Source organism: Lepisma saccharinum, chromosome 6 (assembly GCF_977018435.1).
Source record: "Lepisma saccharinum chromosome 6, izLepSacc3.1, whole genome shotgun sequence".
Classification (NCBI taxonomy): domain Eukaryota; kingdom Metazoa; phylum Arthropoda; class Insecta; order Zygentoma; family Lepismatidae; genus Lepisma; species Lepisma saccharinum.
The window spans coordinates 31,282,133-31,301,679 of record NC_139234.1 but is presented as its reverse complement, the minus strand read 5'-3'; the positions used below and the strand labels follow the sequence as shown (position 1 = coordinate 31,301,679).

Genomic DNA, 19,547 nt, shown 5'->3' with positions numbered 1-19,547 from the left:
ACCGTGCTGGCTGGCCTATACGGTTTAAAGTGGGGGTCAGAACGAATGAGCAATGTACAGTCACAGGCAATAAAAATTGGACCTAGATCCTGAAATACTCGCTTCCTTACAAGGAGTTAAGTGTGTTGCCTAACTCTGTGATGGTGGTAGAAGTTGCCATTGAAAAGTTGCTGTTAAAATCCACTTATCGCCGTCGAGTTAGGCAACACACGTAACGTCTGGCAGGGAAACGTATTTCAGGATCTAGGTGTCCATTTTTCATTGCCGTTGACTGTACCTACACCAGGGACAGATCCAAGAACTCATTGATTACGCCATCCGGGAAACGCTTTCATCGGGTAGCGTCCCTCAGACTTTCAAAAAGGGGGTGTGCATATGACTTCAAGGGGTAGGTTATATCTCATTTCTTTAGGAGTCAGTCCCATATTTTATCATATTTTGCAGTAGCTGATCCCCCCCCCCATGGACGTCCGGAAGGGGGGCTAGGGGGGCCGTGGCCCCCCCCTGGAAAATGAAAGTCAATAAAAAAAATATGTATTTGACACACATAATTTCATTTTAGCCACAATAAAATGTGTTAATTATTGCATGAACACCATAAATTCAAATTAAAGCAATGTTTTTTATGGAACAACACTATTTTTGGTGAAAATTTGCCTTCGTTTGCCCCTGGAAAAAAATACCTTCCTTGCCCCTCCCTGGAAAAAAATCCTGCAGACATCCATGCCCCCCCCCCCCCCTTCTTTTTAAATGATTGCCAGGCCAAAGGGGACAATGTCATTGCTGTTATGGTCTCGACATCGAAGCCAGCATTTGCAATTCAATACGAGATGAAAACCAGACAAGCATTTGCTATTCAGCAACAGAAACATAAACGGACATCAATTTCATCGTATGACCGTGGCAGCGAAATGTATCTGATCAGCGACCTTGTTCGTCACTGCCACGTCAGCCACTGTTTGTGTTAAAGGGGGGAAAAGAGCAAGGAAAATCCGTGTCCTCCAGTTCACCATTCCCGATGCGCGAGACAGAGATGCGCACGTAATGATGCTGTTTCTGTCGATGACCTTCAACGGGCGGATGATGTAAATTGCGATCTCTCCCGCGTGCCGAAAAGAGTGCGGGCGCTTTTCCTGCTTTCTCTCGCCTCCAGTAGCTCCGGACATTTTTTGCAGCGGAGTTGCACCACAGCAGGAGTGGTTGAGTCACTTCAATTTTGCCTCATATAACTGCCAGAGGACGACGGGACAAGGACAGACGCTTGCTTGTGCTTTTCTGCAGCGTTCAAGAGGATTTTCGCCAGTTCTTGCGGTAAGTGAACATTGGTACTATTAAGGCAACAGCTGACTACGGCTGAAGGTCATTGGGTACGCATTCTAAGGCTCTTTCGATGATTAGTGCCCGGATTAGCGACGGCGCCAGAAGAAGTTGATTGGGGAGACAGAAGGGGGCGGGGCAGTCGCGTATTCTGCATGTTACCGCGATTACCGCTGGTAAAGCAACTAGTTCATATATTCTTACATATTTACTTTTAATACGTGTGGTAATTGTTCATTACAACCTATTGAAACAAGGTTCAAACAAGCTGTGTTGCGTTTGGCAGAGGCAGTGTTGCTACTTCAAGGAACATTTTCCTTGGTGCAGAGAAGTCAAGGTCCAATTTTAGGCAAAAAGGGAGATTTTTATGAAAAAAATATAGAAATTTCCGGAAAATTTGAAGTTGTCGGGCTTTAGACGGTTCTTCAACTGTGGTCCGCGAAATTTAATTTTTCCTTCCTTAAATGGTAAAAATCAGTGATGAAACACTAGAAATAAATATGTATGATGCAAATTCCGGGCTTTAAACTTTGAGTTAATTCTTGGGGGTCCGCGAGTGCGAGTGATATCTGAAGGGGGTCCGCGGTGTAGGAAAGTTCAAGAACCGCGAGATGGGGTGGAAATGAATATATACAATAAATAAAAATGTTTCGGTAAATGAGGTCAAATTTTCAGAATACGCCACTGCGGGATGGTGGAGGACGGTTGTATTTATTTATACATATTTCCGAAACTTGCATTTATTTACCTAATTTCTCTTCGGTAAGATGTAGAAGCAGAGGCTGCCCGGGCCACGCTTATCGAGAAAGAAAATGGGAATGTAAAATTTATGGCGTGTATGGTTTCTTTGTTAACATTTTGTTATGAATTTGAGTCCTCCCCGATGGTGTAATGGTAACGTCACTGCCTTGAAATCAAGAGGCACAGACTGTTCGGTTCCCACTGCATGTGGACCAAGAACAAGAACTCCAGAGCTCGTTAAGAAAGAGTTAGTTTTAAAACCAAAAATACATATTTATAATAAACTATTAATCAAATTTAGCCTTATTGTTTTGTGGTTGGGTGTTCAAATTACAATTTCGCCCCCTTAGGTCCCGGGTTCGAGTCCCATTGTCGATATTGTTGTCCCTCTGTATTTATTGCTTCATAAATTCTATGTAATCCTTCATCTTTGTCAAAGTTTGAGTAAACAATGCTAGGCCGACTGTCTCCCACACGGAATCGAACCCGTGATCTGCTGATTACAAGGCGGTATTTTTAGACACTGTACTCTCAGGGAGGCATATTTTCTATGTCCAGTTATATATCCCGAATTTCGCTTCGGGGGAGGGGGGTACAGCGATAAAACTTCTTACAAATGATTTATTCACGAACTACTATTTAGCAATTTCAAATTGGTTTCAGAAGTTGTGAAAATCTCCCCAGTGGCTTAGTAGTAACGTAGTCGGCTTGTAACCAAAAAGTCCCGGAATCGATACCCAGTGGACACACATTGCGCAGCGGATCGGATACCACTTTAAACTGTAAGTCTGTGTATAAAGCACTGTGCGATTTAAACTTTTTGCTTTGGGGGGGGCACTCCAAAGCCTCCAGTAGGATTTTTCCTCAGAGGGAGGGCATATTCAGATTTCATATCACGGAAACTTGTATTATTGTTGTTTTGATGTTATTATTATTGTCATATTATTGTTTCTATATTATTATTATCATTATTATTTATTTACAAATCATAGCATTCAAATCGAATTGAAAATACTTTGGTGTTGTATACAAGTTCAGAATCGAGTCTACTATTTACTGTAGATAGAAACTGACTTCGCCTTTCTTCCTTTTAATAAACATTTGTCACTTCTTTGATTAACAGTTCTCTGTCTTTTTGTACTTTTCACAAAGCGCACATATCAAACACTTAATCTACTGTCCTTCCTGATATCTCTGATCCATGTTTTTACATGGAGAAGGGTAGGCACACTGTAAGAAAAGTAGTTGAAAATGACGGGTTGCGAATTACCGAGGTCAAATGTTTTCGTAATCACGGACAGCCTAGAAATTCCAAAGGATCTAATTTAAAAGATGCTAATTCTTGATATTTTCTGCACTATAAGTGCCTGAAATTTCTTGAAATTAAGTTTTTATTCCCAAAGTGCAAAAAAAAAAAAAACAACAAAAAAACAATGACTTGAAGAGGAAATAGTGTGTACAATTCGAGATTTGAACCGGATCGTGAAATTTCGAAGGAAATAGAGAATTTTTCAGTTCAATCAGAATTATTATTTCCTTCCCGATCCCATCCCGACCAATTCTTTCCGTCCTGCCCACCCCTAGTCACGGCAGTCAGCATGATTCTAATGTCTCTTGTGAAAACGTTCTTTCGTTATTTTCTTCGACATGGCAGTTAATTGCTGTAACTGACAGCCTGTAAATCGTAGAAAACAATATTCTTTGTAATAAAATATCACTACAATTTCATCATTCAAATTACATGAACATTTCCAGAGATCTCGGGTGGGCAAATGCCACCCCCCCCACCCTCCCTTTGCTGGCGCCGTTGACCTACTCAGTGGCGTATTTGTGCTTTCTCTTGGTGAAGAAGGTTTTTTGGGTGTGCAAATTTATATATATGTTACCAGTCAGTGAAATATACTATTGCATTGTGGTTCCAAGTAACTTGAATATTAGTTCTAACCTAGGTCATTAAATCTTACTTAATACATTTATGACGTAATTTAGAAACAGTGCATTTACATTACATGCTAAGAAACCTGAGGCTCGTAATCAAAAAGAGCCATCGAACTATTAACGCCGAGAATCTAAATTTGCATTGCCAGGTATAAATGTAATGTCCATTTAACCACCTACAAGTTTCTTGTGAACACTTGAATACATTTCGGTGAGGTTGGTCAGTTGCAGAATGGTCCTCCTTTAATCCACAAGGCTGGATACTTTTTGGCAAGGGAATCTTGGATGACTTAACAATTGATGGACACGAATAATGTTTTGAATTCAATCTTCTTTGAGGGGGGGGGGGGGTAAAAACATCCCTGGCAGGGATAAAAATAACTTTAGTTTGCCGGGGATAAAGTGTTTTGTGGGGGGGGGATCCTCGGCACCCCCCCCCCCACCGTTAATTCGCACACTGGTATAAAGTGGACTTAAATCCAAACTTAAATAAAAAATAAGTTGTTGTGAAAGCAGACTTTGAACAGGTGGCCTCAGTGACCTAGCCTACTGTGTCTTCGACTCACGATCTCGCCATCGACGGAACTCAGGTTCATGTCCTATTGTGGGCATGGGTGTTACTTTGTAGTATGTCCATCAATTTCATCTAATCATCGTTCTCATTATGGCGAGTAGTCGAAAGTAACAACAAGGCGACTCAAAATATGAAAACAAATACATACAGCTTTTGAAGAGAAGCAGAAGTAAGCAGTGTCAAAACAGAGACAGTGAAGGGTTAGGGAAGATCGGGACATTGAGCTTTCAGATCGAATGGGCTAGTGAAACACGTCACTTATAAACGAACATTCAGACATAAATGAAACTTTCGTACCTAAGTGATACACAAGATGGAGGTTCCACACTGACGTAACAAACGACATGCGTCTATAAGAAAGCACTCGCGCGACAACACGTGTTGCTTGTAAACGAACCATCAGTAATAAATACAACCGTTCTAACAGAGGCTGCACATGCCGCTCATCTCTTGCGTGTTGCTCCGACTGGGCTGTTTTCTCAAGCTGTGCATCGTGTCACTCCGGTGTGCTATATGAAGTGAACAGCAGGTTCCCGTATCGCTTGTATCTGAAAGACACTTTAGGGAGTTTCCAGACCGAAGCGACACGGGAGTTTCACACCGAAGTGACAAGCGGCACGGGCCCCTACAGATATGAAAGCATTCACCGCGCATGCGTGAACAATAGACCAAGGCGACATGATGCACGCCATTTAGAACACGCCCCAATCCAGGCGACACGCAAGCGACAAGCGAAGCTTCGGTTGGGACGGTGGCACTTGTTACTAATGTTTCATTTCCAAGCGATACGTACACTGACATTTGGAATGAACGCCCAAGCAGGGTCAGTATCTAGCAGGTAATCCAGTGATACCAAGCTGGGTTGTAACGATTCCATTCAGAGTCAATGGTATTGTTACAATCCAGAAGTGTCCTTGACTGTACAAAACAATATAACAGTGGCCATGGAATTCGATGCGCTTATTTATTTATAATTGCAAAATCTATAATAGTCGCAAGAGCAACAAGTTTCAAAATAGAACACAGGTTCATCCATTCCTGTATTCAGTGTCAACAATGTACATCTAATGTTATTTCTTTATTATTCAGAATCCAACAGGCAAATACTTAATTACAAGGTTCTAAAGTACAGCTGCTAAACATGAGCTTTACTACAAAGTAAAGTTTCACACACAATTACAAGAGCAAGTTCCTGAAAATTATTAAGTCTCTTGAGTTTTCACACATTGTTGTACAATAAAATATAACAGTTGTTAATAAATACTAAACAAGATAAAACAATGAACCGGAGATAATACAATAAAATTATTGCAATAGTGTGTATGATTAAAATGCTAAACAAATGCCCTCCATATTCGCGAGAACATCTTCTTGACTTAGATTTATTAAGAACGACAATATACGTACAATATGTATTTGTACTATGTACAGCCAATTGAATTGGATTCCTTTCTGACAGATGCGATGCTTTGTGGTCTCTGTGGATGATGGTTGGGCAAGAATTACAATTATGCGTAAAGTTAATGTTTATGTAGATCTGATTTTTATCTTTATTGATACATATATTTATTTATTTCACTATATTTTGCATGGTGTATATCAAAGCCTATGCCTTGTCTTAGTACACTCATGTCTTTATCCGAAAGTTGTCGGCATTTGCCGACTTTCAAATATTCATACATTTCTAGATGCCTGGTATATGTATCAGATTCTGAAGACGAATTCTTTGGACCTTTCTGTACACACTCGAACGCAGCCAGTACACAAACCAAAAATGAACCTAACTTAACCTATCATTTATATAGACCCTAGTGACGGAGTGGTTATCATACGACGGCAGGGGTCCCGGGATACTGGAAACAAAGGACGGAAGTAAAATATTCTGATTTTTTTTTTTTTTTTTTTTTTTTTTTTGTCTTTTACTAAACTGTGGTCATTCTCTATTAATTTTCTCGTAGCACAGCGCGCTACGACGCAAGCGGTCGCGGGTTCGAATTCCGGCATGGGTGTTTTTTGTGAGTGTCCCTTCATCATCATATCATCGCTCATCCTCATCTTAGCAATGAAAAGCGAAGTAAAATAAACTAATAATAAAAATCAATCAAATCTATTTATTTCCAGAAATAACGCTCAGGCCTGGATTTGAGTTGGTGTTTTAAGTCCACTTTATTAGTAAGGCTAATAGAGACTTGACCTACAGTTTAAAGTGGGATCCGAACCACTAACCTTACCATCCGGCGCTACAGCTCCTGTCGGGCCATAGCCTCCTCCACTATGTCCCTCCATTTCTGTCTGTCCTGGCATTTCTGTTTCCATCTTGTTACTCCTATCTTGTTTAGGTCCATGCATACTTCTTCCTTCCATCTGCTTCTAGGTCTTCCTTTCCTTTTAGTTGAATATAGCTTACTCTCTATTATTCTTCTCGGCATGGCTTCTTTTGGTAGGCGGTATACATGTCCTATCCAGCTGATTCTCCTGGCTTTAATAAAGCGTACTATATTTTTATGTTTTATTAGTTCCTCTAGTTCGTGGTTGTATTTTATTCTCCATCCTATTTCTTCTCTAGTTGGTCCAAATATTTTTCTTAATATTGCTCTTTCAAATACCATTAGCCTTCTTTCTGTATCTTTGGTCAACGTCCACGTTTCGGCTCCATATGTTACTACTGGCCTGATTAATGTATTGTATATTTTCATTTTTGTTGTTCTTGTTATTATCTTACTTTTCAGCAGATTTCTATTTGCATAATATGCTCTATTTCCTGCTCTGATCCTTCCTTCCACGCATCTTCCTATGTTATTTATTTCATTTATTTGATTTCCCAGGTATATGAATTCATGTACTACCTCGAACTTCTTATTACCTATCTCTATTTCTTTTCTTCTTTCTGGTTTTCGTGCTATTTTCATATATTTTGTTTTATTTATGTTTACTTCTAGGCCCATTTCCTTAGTATAATTCTCCATGTCGTTAAATACTTGTATTAACTTATTCATAGATCTTGCAATGATTGCTATATCATCTGCATAAGCGCAGATTTGTGAGCTTTTATTAAAGATGGTACCTCTTTGGTCAATCTGTTTTATAGCATCATTCAATGCTATATTAAATAGTGTAGTCGACAATCCGTCCCCTTGTTTTACACCTTTGTCAAATGTGAACTCTTCACTAAGTTGTCCTTTTACTTTTACTCTTGCTGAGGTATCCATCAGAGTCATCTGTACAAGTTGTCTTCGTTTTTTGGGTATACCATCTCTTTCCATTGCTTTAATTAGTTCTTCTCTTCGTACACTATCAAAGGCCTGTTTAAAATCTACAAACAGCACATGTAGTTCGCTCCCATGTTCATAATGTTTCTCTAATATTTGTCTAATTACAAATATTTGGTCTATGGTGCTCTTATTTTCCCGGAATCCTGCTTGATACTCTCCAAGGATGGGTTCAATTATTTCTTGTATCCTTTTATTTAATATGCTCGAGAATATTTTATATCCAACATTTAACAATGTTATTCCTCTATAGTTGCTACAGTTGTATTTGTCTCCTTTCTTATAAATGGCACATATAATCCCTTGTCTCCATTCGTCCGGTAGTTCCTCCTTTCTCCATATTTTACTAATCAGCTCGTGTATTTTCTGGTATAGTTGTGCGCCTCCATGTTTAATCATTTCGGCTACCATATTATCACTTCCTGGTGCTTTATTATTTTTTAATCTCCTGATTGCTTTTGTTACTTCATCTAACGTTGGTGGTTCTATTGTTTCTTCTTCCTCTTCTTCTGTTTCCCATTCTGTATTTCCGGCTTCTATTCCATTTTCTCTTCTTGACAGTTTTTCTTTGAAATTTTCTGCCCACCGTTTTCTGATCTGTCTTTCTTCATACAGCATTTCTCCATTTTTATCTTTACATCCTTCAATTTCTGGTTTATATTCTTTTGTAAGACTGAACATGGCTTGATAGAATTTTCTTCTCTCATTTTTTTTATCTAATTCCTCTACTTCCACTAATCTTTGTTTTAAATATTGTCTTTTCTTTTGGGTACATATTCTTTTAGCAGCTCTTCTTGATTCTGTGTACCTTGCACAATTGCTTCTAGTTTCTCTCTGTAACTTCTTTTTTCTTGCTTCATTCTTCTTCTGGATGGCCTCTTCGCATTCTTCATCAAACCATGGTTTTCCATATTCTCTTTTCTTTTCTCCTATTTTCTCTTCAGCTGTTTTTAATATCATTGATTTTATATTTTTCCATTCTTCATTACTATTCCTCTCTTCTATCTCTTCTGTCTGCTCAGTAATTTTTTCATTAATGGTGGCTTTAAAGGTTTCACACACCTCTCTATCTTTAAATTTATCTGTGTCCCATCTTTTTCCTAACATTCTTTGTTTTCTTCTGTCTACTTTAACAATTTTTAATCTTATTTTTGCTCGCACCATGTAGTGATCCGAATCGATGTTAGGTCCCCTCAGGCTCCTGACATCCATTATCGATGACCTATATCTTTTATTGGTGAGAACATGATCTATTTTGTTTACTTCTTGGGTTCCTGGAATCTTCCAAGTTCCTAAATGAATGTTTTTATGAGGGAAAGTGGTACTACTTATTATCAAATTGTTTCTTAAAGCAAATTGTATTAAATATGATCCGTTTTCATTACTTATGTTGTGGAGAGTATGTTCTCCGCTAGCCTTATATGTGGCTTCCTCCTTCCCAATTTTAGCATTAAAATCACCAATAATTAATATCTGGTCATTTTTAGATATTTTCTCATATGTACTTTCTAGTAATTCATAAAATGTCTCTTTTTCTCTATCTTCTTTTTCTTCAGTTGGTGCATGTATTGACAGCAACGTTAGATTTCTAAACTTTCCTTTTATTCTCAATCTACAGATTCTCTCATTTATTGTTTCTATCTCCAATATTTTCTTGCTGGTTTCTTTCTGAATCATAAAACCAGTTCCAAATAATCCAGTTCTTTCTCTGGTTCCACTATATATCATGATAAACTCTGGTCTTCTTATAATTCCACTTCCCTGCCACCTTATCTCCTGTAATGCCATTACATCTATCTTATATTTCATCATTTCTTGTGCCATTTCCATCATTTTTCCTGCTTGTAGCATAGTTTGAGTATTCCATGTTCCAATCCTTATCTCATAGTCCTTTAGAAGTTTGCCAGGTTCGTTTCCTTTATATCTTCCTTTCCGAGGCATAGTGTTTGGTTTCTGAACCATTTTTTTCTTTTATGGGGCCGGGTTGTTAGCCCTGCGCCCAACCCCCAACCTGGAGGACCAGGTAATTTTCTGTTGGGGTGTTCTTCCCCTAGCCTTTGCCAGTCCCCTGGCTCCTGCAAGGCAGCAGTGCTGATTTTGGTCCGCCCTGGCTATGCCAGTACTATATATATCTATATAGCATTCCCCTATCCGCCACCTGGGGAGGCGCCCGGTTGGAGATCAGCAACTCCTGACCGGGGGATCCGAACCACTATGTTTCTCCAAATCAGGCCTGGACGTCACGAGAGGAGGGAGGTGGGGGGGGGGGGGTTAGAACCGGATGGTTGGAAATTGCTATTGTAATATTGATAACCATTAACACCAAAATAACCACAGTACGAAAGGAAACTAGCTCAAAAACTTAATCTAAGAAACAATTGTTCAACGAGATTTCAAAATTACAAAAATGAGATTTTCACGTGAGTGGTCGCATAATGTAAACTTTGTGAGTAAGATTCTACCCTAACTTCCAAAGATTTTCCGTGGACTAGGGCTGGAAATGTTAATAACAAAATATAATAACGTGTGTTTCAATACATTAGCTGTATGAAACATCATGAAATGAAGAAAACAGTTTTATCGGACTTTCACTCAACCGGATACTGTTGAAAAGTGTAAACAGCCTGACTCATTCTACGAAAACTTCAAGTGGCGCCCATGTTCTCAGATTCCAACAAGCAAGTCATCCTAGAAATGAAGTTCTATAAACCTCTTCAAAAAGGCATACTACATTTATCGGTCACTGAAGCACGTGGCTAGATATGAAATTTTGAAATGATGCTTATCTTGTTTGTCGACACAGTAATTTTATCTCGGCTCTTCACTCGGTCATACAGAAGGCACAGAAGAGCGATAATACTAGCTTCTTAAACACAGAGCAATTGTCATCACTCACAGTGCAGCACGATTTGCGGTCTTTGTTTATGACACTGCATCTTTCTACGACCCTAGCAGTGACAGGTAAGTGTTAATATTGCATCGCCTGCTGGTCAGTGTATTTTTTTTAAAAAAATCAATAAATTTAGGGTAATGAAGTCGTAAAATAAACTGGCAGTTCACCTCATGTTCATTCTACAGTATTTTCACCATGTATGACGACAAAGTAGAACTGTTACGTTTATTGTTATCGTGAGGGTTCGACATTCGCGCTAAAATGCAGAATGATTTACGTAAAAATACATAAAAGTTGATATTCCAGTAATAACGTGTATACAATACCGCACTGAGGGCAACAAAGAAACAAAAGGTGAACGCTTTAAACTCCGTACCAGCTAACTGTAGACCAGGCGAACGAGAACAAGTCTCTGCGCAAGTAGTGAATGAACAGTGAGAGAAACGGGATTGTGTAATGGGCGACGGGAGTTGCCCGATTTCCTCGAGGAAATCTGTAATCTTTGCAAACTTTTGAAAAGGATAATACCGAACGCACATGGCAAACGGACCGTATTTTTGTCTCCAGGTCCGTACGATTGGTTTAAGAATTTCTTAGGGAAATATTAGGGATAAAACTGCAAGAGCAAATTTTGAGAAGCCGTACATTTAGCGTACGGACTAAGGTCTGGACCGTACGGTTGGCAACGCTGCGCTTTCACCACTCAATTTTCCTCCTCCTCCTATTCCGCCGATATGCGCGGCCCTGCTCTACAGTTAGCTTGGACAGGGTATAAGTGGTCGACTTTCGATCTAGCGACCGAAGTTCCGGTATGGGCATGAGTGTTCTCTGTAAACTCAACTTCATCAATTTCATTTAATCATCACTCATCTTCACCATCGCGATTAGAAATGCAACATAAAGTAGCAAAAAATACAATACAAATACTTTGTTCGCCTTTTGAAAATTAGCAGTCAGTAGAGTGGAGGGTTGTAAGGAGTAACTTCTTCAAAAGCATCCAAATATCAACCTCTCTTACACGGGTTAATATACCCTACAGTGGATTAAAGAGGCTCTAGAGTCTGGACTCTCAGTCAGTATAATCCTGTGTGGGACTTGTGTTGGGGAGTCCTGTCCATACCTTGGTGTCCGGCAACAATTTATCTTTAATCTTTCTGCATATTCGACTGACTATATTATTTTTTCAAACATGAATGTGCCCGCCCCATGGCGGAGTGGTTAGCACATCGCGCTACGACGCCAGGGTCCCGGGTTCGAATCCCGGTCTGGGCATGAATGTTTGTGAGTGTCCATTCATCAATTTCATCATATCATCACACATCCCCATCTTCGCAAATTAGCCAAAAGTGGGACAAAAAGCGAAGTAGTGTTGCCCACGAGACGAGACATGTCTAGTCTCGTCTCGTGTCCCGTCTCGAAAACGATGTTACTGATGATCAGCTGTCCGCTCATCCGTGCAATTGTTCATGTTCAACCGTCCGTTCATCTGGGCAATTGTTGATGTTCAACTGTTCGTTCGTCCGGACAAGTGTTGATGTCCAACTGTTCGTTTATCTGAGTTCCTAAATCGATCAGAAAAATTGGCGCCGTTTCTTGACCTACCGATGGATTTAGAAATACTGAATGGGAAATACTTCGGTGATCGAGAGGGGGAATTTACATTTGTAGCACAATCGGGGGTAAATATGCGATATCGCCCGGACGAATTTCTTCAAATTTACAGGAGAAAATACTTACTGAAATGAGTTTCTTTAGCATTCTGGACGTTCTTGGAGGTATTTTCTTTCACGGAAAGTAAAAACTTCGTAGTTTAATGCTGCCGAACAAGAATTAATCACTTTTTACGTAAGAAATTTGCATTGCCTGCCACATTATGCTGTTGTTTATATTGTGTGCATGCAGATGGCGCCGCGCTTTCTTTTTTCGATGAATTTAGGGGTGAAATGAGTGCTAATGGAACCTAACCTAACAGGCCTAATCTAACCTTGTGTGAATGGTTTGTGGGGCTATCCGTGGATGGTTTTTGGGGCTAACGTCAATGGTTTGTGGGGCTACCCATGGATGGATTTTGGGGCTAACGTCAATGGTTTGTGGGGCTATCCGTGGATGGTTTTTGGGGCTAACGTGCATGGTTTGTAGAGGTAAGGCATAACTTCACCTTAAAGAATGTTCCGCAAGGCAAAATAGGTAAGTACCAGTGGTAAAATTAAGGAAATAAATGAGTGAAAGGTGTCCGGGCGTTATCGCATATTTACCCAATCGGGTAAAAGCGTTATTGATTACGCAATTTGCTGCAGGGAATATTAACGGAACTTAGAGACTTCCAAATAGGAGAAACAATTGAATCACATCACTTTCCAATCATTTTGTCTCCGAGATCAGCAACACGGAGGACGGGAGGGGAAACAGAGGCGGGGAAGTCGCCATTATAACAATACCAAAATTTAAATGGAACGAGGCCGGGCGAGAAACAATGAGGGAAATTATTGGGGACGGAATTACATGTCTGCTCAAAGCACAATTAGAGAAAGAGATAGAACGCGGGGAAGTAGGGAGGGCGGTTCAATTGCTGCAGCATAATATAACGAGGGCGAGGCGGCACATGAGAGCAAAGGAAACACATATCTTACTAGGACGGAAGGGTTATAATGCAAAAAAATGCAAAACCAAGAAAAAGCTACTGCAAAAAGCTCTGCTAGAATACTGCAAGTTTAACAGCGAAGATAGAAAGTTTGTTTAATTAGATCTAAGGAAGAAGCGAGTGATGACTGGAGGCGCAAGAATACGATAATTCTAGACGCGGCGATGGCGAACAAAAACAGCGGGGAGATGTGGCAGTTATAAACATATTAAGGGGGGAAAAGGAGGAGGGGGTCACATTGAACCAGCAACCTGGGACAGTTATTTCGAAGAGTTGTGCCGACGGCTAGATGTAGAAAACTGTGGGAATATCATTCAGCGCTTTCTAGGTACTTATATACCAATTCTGGACGAGCAAATTAAGGCAACAGACGTGAAACAGGTAATAAATAATCTTAAAAATGGGAAGGCGGCAGGAGCGGACAGGATCCTAGGAGAAATGGTAAAAACTGGCCTAGAAAGCGACGACATGGTAACCTTAACAACGAGATTGTTTAATAATATGTACAGTAAAGGTACTTTTTTCGGATTGCTGGAGTGAGTCCATTATTTGTCCTATCTACAAGGGAAAAGGGGATATGCAAAACCCGAACAATTACAGGGGCATCTCTCTACTCCCATGACCAAGGTGTATACCAGTCTGTTATGTTCGAAAATTAAGAAGTGGTCGGATATCTTTGACAAATTAAAGCCGTTACAAACCAGTTTCCGGAACAAATGTAACACAATAGGCAACATATTTATACTGCAAACACTGATAGACGAACGGCTAAGGAAAGGGAGGGGATCTATAAGCATGCTTTGTCGATTTCCGCAAGGCTTTCGACACACTAAACAGGGAAAAACTATGGGATAAACTGTGGCACATGGAAATGTCGGCGATTATGGTGATCGCGTTAAGAGCTATATACTGTATAGGACGATGGAGTTCTGTGCCAGGTGCCAGGCAACAACGGTTACTGAAAATCGAAAATCCAGGGCGGGTGTGAAGCAAGGATGTTTTTTTACCCCCACTCCTGTCTATATTCTATATAAATGACATTGTCACATATATAGAGGGGGAAGATACCCCAAAGCAGTGCCGGATCTACAAATCTTGGGCCCTTCCGCCAAATATTACCAAAGGACTCCTCTACCTACCTACCTTTACGCACACACACTGTATGTATGTGTGTGTGTGTGTGTGTGTGTGTGTGTATATATATATATATATATATATATATATATATATATATATATATATATATATATATATATATGCATACCAGGCACGTATCTAGAAATATGTTTCGGGGGTGCGTCCGAACCAAGTGTCACGGTAATAATAGTAATATTTAAAATAAAATGATTATATGAAATCCAATTAATACAAATTACAATACATAAATTAATATTATATTATTACACGAATAGGTAAAGAGATAATAGCTTACCTGTAGTTAAGATCGGAATAAAGTACATAAAAACAAGTGCCCTAGCAATGAAGTTAATATCAAGTAGATTAATAATTGAATATTTATCGAATAACAAAAATGATGTTACATGAAGTTGGAGAAAAGCAAGTTTCTGATTAATATTTTATGCATATTATTTTGAGTAGTAGTGTACATAAATCTTCTTTGTAATGTCATTCAAAGCCGTATGATTCCAATCTAATCCTTATTTTTCAATAAATTCAGAGGAAATAATACAACAAATGTTAAACGAGTATATTTCCATTATTTAATTTCCGTACTTAATAAGTCTATCGGGTGGGGGGGGGTCCGGTCCCCCTAAATACGTCGTTCCTGTACTTGAATGCCGCATGATCCCAATATAATCCTTGTGTTCCAATAAAGGCTAAACGAATATATTTTTCATTATTTAATTTTAGTAGTTGATAAATCTTTCTAAATACGTCCTTGGATATGTATATATCTACAAACACACACATATACATACATACACATATATAATGTGTTTATGTGTGTAATTCTTGATCTCATGTTGACAGTCACATATAAGGGCCTAGAGAGTAAATAAAAAGTCTCTTAACACCCCCTATAAAAAGTAAAGGAGATAGGCTGGGTACAATTGGTCATGATAGAAAAAGGTTAGGTTTAAGTGGAAACACATTGGTCATATTGAATTAAACACAAAATCTTTATTCTTAGTGATTGCTTTTACTACTCTTTTAAGCATTGTCATTGGCTAGTAGCCTTGCGGGGTAGTTATAATCTGTGGTGATTATGTTAGGCTTGTTGGGTTTGGTTCTCTTAGAAGTAGACGACGAAAAATAGTTTTCTGTAGTAGCACTACAGACCATTTTTAAATGGGGAGGGGCTGATGGGATATATATATATATATATAGTAGAGATATGGAGATTATTAAACCGAGAAAACATCGTCATGGTAATATTCACGCTTGTTTATTTCCTGGAATTGTCCGACCAACGGGTGATCCCAAGAATGCGCTAACTTTGTAACTTCCGTTAAACAAGGAACTGAAAGGCAAACGCGTGGATATAAACAACATCTAGCGCGTTCGAAAGGTTTAACAACCTTTCGAAGCCTAAGATTATAAAAGGGAGCTCACTCCCGGAGCTCGCTCTCTTTGGATTTTGAGGCTCATTTGAACTACACCTATCATCGACGCTCTTTTGAATTACTTTTATCATCGACGCTCACATGGATAATTAGTCTCTGATTACTCTACAACACATTAACACTACTGAACTACGACGACGGAACACGGAGTTACGGCTGCCTAGCATGCAGCAAGTCGCAAGGGATTGCTCGGTTTGGTGAGCCAAGGGTCGCAGGATAGAACCTTGGCACCTGTCACAATTCGGTCTGCAAGAAGCATCTGGACAAGAACATCACACACCTACCAGGTATGAACAAGCGTAAATAACCTTTACATTCACATTCCATATCTCTACCCTCTTAATCGGAGCAGGTTCAGCTAACAGATACTATTAAGCTCTACCTAAATGTATAATTGAAACTTCCCTGTGACCTCAGATCCCAGGTAAGACGGGATTACAACATGGTGGAGGTGCTTCAGGCCCTTTTTGCAATTGAGTACCCTTCTGTACGAATTGCTTTACATTAAATTAGACTCCCCCCCACTTTGGGAGCATTTTTTTTAAAGTAAATTTTTAGTAAATTCCAATTCATATTCCCACAGTACGCTTAAGATGCGTCAGACCCACTGACAATTTTGTATATTACCCTATGGAATACAACCCCTCTTTTCTCTTTTTATGCCGAGTCCCCCCCCCCAACAAAATCTAGTTCTTCTGCATAACATTCACTCTGGACGTATTTGAGCATCATTCACACAGGAATAAGAACACTTGCTTATATTTATTTGACAAGCGATATATTAATGACATAAATAACTGCATACCCATACTTTCATTTGTTCTTTGGTCAGCACGACGAACTTTAGTCTATGAATACGTCACAGATAGCATTGCACGAACACCTAGATTCCTCCCTCGACCAAATCATAGAGTTAGCTACTGCAATTACGGCGAACCCAATAAATTCACGACCTTTATCCCCAGTCCCCTCCCCTCCAGTAACACGGTTAAGATCTGCTAACAGAAACTACCCTCAATTTGTCCTAGGACTAGAAACACCCAGCAAAACCCGACCCCAGCCCTTAGCAAGCACTCCAGCTCACGTCCCTACTCCCTCTAACAATACTAATAGCCCTGATAACGTTACAGTAGAAATTCCCACCACTAATATGGCCACCCCAATCCCAACTGCGTTATACCCGGCGCCATTTAGCGGAAATGACCCGAAAGACGTTGACCCATTTTTCCTCAAGTTTCAAAATTTGCACACGCCGCGGGATGGTCGGAAGCTAAGCGTAAAGAGATGTTGCCTTTATTTTTGACTGACACCGCTTTAATTTATTTTCATGACATACAGAAACGACCTAACTTTGTAGACCTGACATATACACACATCAAAAATGAGCTAAGTACTTTATTTAGAGGCTCGTACCTATCAGCGGATCCCGTTCAAATCATTTTAGCAAGGAAGCAAATGATTACAGAACCAATTCACACCTATGTTATTGCTAAGAAGGCATTAGTCCAGCAATACTTCCCGAACGCCACTGAAGAACAAACTCTATCTTATATAATCACGGGACTGCGAGCCAAATACATTGGCTGTTTAACTAATAAGCATTTTGCCAAAACAGAGGAATTAATTGCCCACCTACAGAATTTCGAACGCCAGCAATTACTGATTAATTCCCGTATGATGGAGGAGAAGTTTGAAATTGACCAGGCAATAGCACAAGCAAGCTTGCAGCAACAGACATTGACCCAGACGCCACTTCACAGCTGTTCTCATGCACAGGTTTACTCCCCCCTCCCAAGTAATTCGCAGAACCCGAGTCAGCAGTTTGTACCATATAACCAGAGTCCATCCTTTCTCCCACCCCCCGCTCATCAAGTCCAAAGTCTGCAATCAAATCCCGCTCCCGTCAATAACTCCCACGCAATGTATCAAGGAATGTACCATGTACCAAGTTCTGAAATTGCTCACAGCATGGCACCACCAGCTGTAGCTAACGTGGAACACGCTCCCAATACTGCCTCTAGTGATGAGGTAAATAAGCTTTCGTCACAAATGTCGAACATAGCCCTACATTCACAGGAACAAATGAACACAGCTTCTCTTTTTAATTTTTGCTCAAATGTTCTGGAATTTGCGAAAACGGCTAATCAAAACGCACATGACAGTGGGAATAGAGCTCGCAACAAGGGGAATAATAACTCCCCTTCCTACAGGGGTAATAATAGAGCTAATCATAGAGGAAACTATAGATCGAACTCTCGAGGCCAATTCAGGGGTAGTTATAATAATAATAGGTTTCAACGTCGAGATCAGACTCGAAATATGGGTAATCGCAACGATGCAAATACATCGGCCTGTACGTTCTGTGGTCGCTATAATCATTTGAGCGATAACTGCTTTTACAAACCACACAGCGACAGTAGTTTAAACTAAAATCATCTTCGACTTGCAGGAACGAAATCGAAGATAATAGTAGACTAGACAAAGTTCCTATCATTGAGAGAAATGGCTTATATTATATCAATAGTAGCATACAAGGGAAAGAAGTAGATTTACTTATCGACGTGGGTTCCCAAATATCAATTTACCCTTCTCACTTCCTTCCTTCTGAAAGAAAAACCTACAAGGTAAAGTCCACAATCCAAGGTGTGTCCGGATCAAAACTGAGTGTGTCTGAAATTGTAGTTCTTCCTATCATAATTGGAAAGCATAAATATTCGCACCCATTTAGAATTGTAGATTCAACAAATGTCCCTCCCCTTTTAGGAAATGACTTTTTGCGAACGCAGAGGTGCGAGATGTCGTTAAAAGACAATACAATAATTCTTCATCATTTAGGACGTACTCCAAATTATAGTATTTTGAGGTCAAAGTACAAGACTCACCAGGTGTCGCATGACATATTCAACCAAATTGAAAATGCAAATGTGTATGAGGGAAAAGCTACCCTTTCAAACACAATTCAGTTAAGTCCACGATCCAAAACTTATATCAATTTGAAACTTACCACCACGACACCTAACACCCCTAAGCCTGTACTTTTTACCCCATCTGCTTCCCTTATGGCCCAGCATGCAGTGGTCCTTCCCAATGCTACAGTAAACTCTCAATCACCTGTCATTCCCATACACAACCCTACTGAAAGCACAATCACTTTGGAAAGTGACACGATATTAGGTGAAATATCGACATGTGAAATTTTAAGTGACGTTACTTCCGTTTGGGAAAATAAAAGCGAAGATGTCGCATTTTCATACTCTTGTAATGAAAATAGCACAGTAAAACAACAAATAAGTGAAAGTCAACAGAAATTTGACCCCTCCCTCCTCACAGTTAACCCTGATATTCCCCGAGAAGAAAGAGAAAAAATCCTAAAGCTCGCATACACGTATGCAGATATTTTTCTCTTGCCAGGAGATACATTTACTAAAACTAATGTTTTGGAATATGACATCAAGCTGACAGATGACACCCCAGTGTATGCCAAGACCTACCCTATACCCTTTCATTACAGAGAGCCCATGAAACAGGAAGTTCAGAAATTATTAGACCAAGGTGTTATAGAACGCTGTGAAGGGAGTCCCTATCGACA

The 19,547-nt window shown here is 39.8% G+C and overlaps 2 protein-coding genes across 2 annotated transcripts in view; both read left to right on the top strand.

Moving 5' to 3' along the window:
- Window positions 1-1,070: 1,070 nt before the first annotated feature.
- The window catches only part of LOC145988940 (uncharacterized), a 135,299-nt gene continuing 116,822 nt past the window's right edge, over window positions 1,071-19,547 (top strand). Inside the window, exon 1 of the mRNA XM_083124246.1 lies at window positions 1,071-1,311. The gene's annotated coding sequence lies outside the window, so the exon portion shown is untranslated. The remainder of the gene's footprint in view (window positions 1,312-19,547) is intronic.
- Window positions 10,716-19,547, top strand: part of LOC145988667 (uncharacterized) — a 31,798-nt gene continuing 22,966 nt past the window's right edge. Inside the window, exon 1 of the mRNA XM_083123731.1 lies at window positions 10,716-10,800. The gene's annotated coding sequence lies outside the window, so the exon portion shown is untranslated. The remainder of the gene's footprint in view (window positions 10,801-19,547) is intronic.